The sequence below is a fragment of the Capsicum annuum genome, chromosome 4 (genome assembly GCF_002878395.1).
Source record: "Capsicum annuum cultivar UCD-10X-F1 chromosome 4, UCD10Xv1.1, whole genome shotgun sequence".
NCBI lineage: Eukaryota > Viridiplantae > Streptophyta > Magnoliopsida > Solanales > Solanaceae > Capsicum > Capsicum annuum.
In genome coordinates this window covers 165,144,973-165,149,088 of record NC_061114.1, presented here as the reverse complement: position 1 = coordinate 165,149,088, position 4,116 = coordinate 165,144,973, and the positions used below count along the sequence as shown (strand labels likewise).

At 30.2% G+C, this 4,116-nt stretch overlaps 1 pseudogene; it reads left to right on the top strand.

Moving 5' to 3' along the window:
• The window catches only part of LOC107868840, a 35,543-nt pseudogene that overhangs the window by 21,929 nt on the left and 9,498 nt on the right, over positions 1-4,116 (top strand).

Sequence of the window (4,116 nt, the reverse complement as noted above, 5' to 3'; positions counted from 1 at the left end):
ATATATATATATATATATATATATATATATAATTTTTTGAAATTACATTGATCACACGTAGTCGATAACCAATATAATAATAATAAAAATCAATCAATCTTAAATTTTGTGAAAAAATTACACTAAAAGATATATCAAATAAAATAAACAAACTACGTTAAACATAATTTTTATCTTTTACTTATATTTCAATATATAAAATTAATATTTTTCTTTGTATATACATTAAAGGACGTTAAGCATGCATAATATTTGTATAATGAATGTGTCTATATATATATATATATATATATCATTTCGTTGAGATAATGATATTATATTACTATTGCAGTCATAATAATGTAATATATAACCGATAATTCATCAGAATATAATGAATGTGTTCTATTATAAGGTAATATACTTGTTGATTTGATATATATAGTACGCATTCAAGAGTTCATATATATATATATATCATGTAGTGATAGATTGATGAACGATGAAGTCAAAATCTAGTAGAATATAATTAAGCTAATTAAATATAATTAATCGATCACTCATCAGAGTATGTATATGAAACACGTTGCATTATATTATTGGATAATATACCCGTGTACGTATGTGATATATATATAGTACGTATTTAGAACTTGATATAGTCGATAGTGTGTGTATGTGTATATATGTATAGGTATATATATAGTATATACATATTATATAGTGAGGTATTTTAATGACATAATCTAATCTAATCGATAATTCATCTGAGTATTTGTGATATACGTTGTATATTATTATGGGGTAATAAAATTGTGTATGTGATGTTTATAGTACGTATTTGAAAACTGATAGACTATTGAATAGATGTATATATATGTATATCTCGTGTAGTGATGTATGCAGTAATCAAAATTAAAGCTAGATAACTGAATCTATATATCAAAATATTTTGAATGATACGTTGCTATATCATTTATTGACAAAGCTGTGGATGAAGGCTTCATCAGTACCAATGCTCGCCAAATCATCGTATCTGCACCAACAACAACAGAGCTTATCGAGAAACTCGAGGAATATGTTCCTTGTCATGAAAGAGTTGCTTCGAAGTTGAACTGGGAGACAGAGCAGCAGCTTGGCTACCCTCAAGCACAAGAAATTGGGCGATGATTAAAAAAGGGGATTTGCAAGCATATAATTTCAAACGATTTCTCTGTTTTCCCTCATTATTCGTAAACATGCACATTCACAATTATTATACAAAATACATTATCTATTATTTTATTATTTTTTGTAAACATGCACATTCACAATTATTATACAAAATACATTATCTATTATTAGTGAAATAACGGGTATTTTTTAAATTTGTGTATTTTCTAACTCAATTGTGCCAATTCATAATAATTTTAAATTAATTTTACCCGATTTATTATAATTCTAGCCAAATTGTATCTAATTAGACTCAATTTATTTACCCTTTAACCCAATTTTATCCAAGTTCTTATAATTTTAGCCTGTTTTATTTAATTTATTATAATTGTAGCCAATTTATTACAATCATAGTCAATTTGGGATTCAATTTTTAAATTTTAGTCAAATCCTAATTAAATTCTCAACCTCTAGATCTCAACCGTCGATTAAAAACCAATCTAATGGCGGTTGACGCCCAATTTTGACCTCTCGATACTACATTTAGGCTGCTATTTTAGCAAAATTATTAAGTTTTAAATGTCAGTATTTTTACACATTTTTTCTTGCATCAAACAGATTTTTGATGTGTCACATTTTTATTTAAAATGTACAAATTATTTTATGTAACATTAATTTTACATTAATGTCTCATTATTTTTTATGGTCATTATTACAACAGCTGTCTAAGTCAATTCAATTACCTCCAATTTATTTAAATTCTAGTCATCCTTATACTCAATTGATTTCAATTCTAGCCTATTTTCAATTTTAAAACAATTTTTATCCCATTTGCAATTTTAATCACAGTCATTGATCTCATCCGATCAATGGCCGAGATCGAATCCACCATCTATCAACCTTTTAAATAAAATAAACCCTAATCCCTCATCTTTAACCAAAACAGCCGCAAAGGCTCTCCTTATCTCTCTTCTCTCTTTTTCTCTCTCTAGACCCAACGTTTAAACCACCGATGACCACAATACCAGCACCGCTCGCTCTCTCCATAGTCTTCGTCTCCACAATCGCCAGACGCCACAACACCATCGCTACCAACCGTTGCGAACCCAGCCTGCAAAACCACTATCTCTTGTCGCCATCGCCATCAACACCGGTGAAGCCAGCCACCAACCACCGCGATTCCAGCCGCCGACACAGCCTTAAGTGCCACCAGTCGCTGCTTAAGTAGCCATACAACCATCAGCGAACCCTTTCACCACAAAAACAGTATCAGCCGCCTCGCCCGTCGAAAAATGATGGATTCTTAAGAATCCATTTCAGGTCTGATTTTAAATATACAATGTTAATTTTCTTCTACTCCCTTTTGCCTTCTCTTTTGACAAATTCGTAGACCTTAAATTGATAAGACTCGATTAAAATCTTATGCGATTTCTTGTGATTAGCGTTTGTGTTTTGCTTAAAATATCATTCATGAAAATGCATCTTTTATGAAATTTTAGGCATGCAGCTTATAACTTTGATTCTGAAAATTTAATCTAGTTGATTGAGTTAGTAGATTTATCATGTTGATATGCTGCGAATTTGCCCATCTTTGTGTCTTTGTACTGTTACTTTGATAGCGGGTGTTCCTTGATATGGATATGAACTATTTGTTAACAGAATGTTAGGCTAATTATGTGTCTAGTTATAGGAGTAGTCATGTTGCTGGATGTGTTGGTGTATTGATTTGAGTGGGGAGTTAGCTTAATTAGGTTTAAAAGTTGGCAAGTGTGGTAATCATTGAAAATTATTAATAGATTCAGGTAGTATGAGTAATTAAAACTTATATGCTCTAGTTAATGGTGTTTTTCTCTTGGGTTGGTGCAAATTTGCACGACTTCAACTTTAGTTTAGTATTTTTCTTATAATCTTTCTGTTGTGATTCAAGTTTCGATATGGTATATGCACTTATATATTAAATACATTATATGGTACAAATATTGTGAGATTTAAGAAACTGGAAGAAGATTAAGCCTTAGACTTAGACTTGGAATTTAAAAGAATACATGAGGCTTGGCCTATAAGAAAGGAAAGGCTTTTGCGAATTAGCTTGGTTATCATGGATTCTTCGGTTGGGGTAGGCTATGGTTTAATTGAAAAAGTGAAGTGAGTTAGTGAGTCAAAAATATTTTAAGTGTAGTTACTTGAAAGGTGGACTTGTGTTTTGAATATAGTTAAGTGTGGTGACTTGAGAAGTGAGTTAGTGAGTCAAAAATGTTTAAGTGTAGGTACTTGAAATGTGGACTTGTGTTTTCAATAGAGTTAAGTGTGGTCACTTGGAAAGTGAGTTAGTGACTTCAAAATGTTTAAGTGTAGTTAATTGAAAGTTGGACTTGTGTTTTGAATATAGTTAAGTGTGTTCACTTGAGAAATGAATTAGCGACTTGAAAATATTTTAAGTGTAAGTTCTTAAAATGTGAATTTATTTTTTGAATTTAATTAAGTGTGGTCACTTGAGAAGTTTTAAGTGTTTTAAACATTAGCGACTTGAAAAATGTTTTAAGTGTAGTTACTTGAAAGGTGGAGTTATGTTTTGAATATAATTAAGTGTGGTTACTTAAGAAGTGAGTTAGTGACTTCAAAATATTTAAGTGTAGGTAACTTGTGAAGTGAATTGGTGACTTAGAAATGTGAACTTTTCATTTTAAATTTAGTTTAGTTTGGTAACTTGTGAAGTGACTTGAAAATGTTTAGGTGTAGGTACTTGAAATGTGAACTTTTCATTTTGAATTAAGTTTAGTTTGATAACTTGTGAAGTGAATTAGTGACTTGAAATGTTTAGGTGTAGTTACTTGAAATGTGAGCTTTTCATTTTGAATTTAGTTTAGTTTGGTAACTTGTGAAGTGACTTGAAAATGTTAAGGTGTAGGTACTAGAAATCTGAACTTTTCATTTTGAATTTAGTTTAGTTTGGTAACTTGGGAAGTGACTTGAAAATGTTTAGGT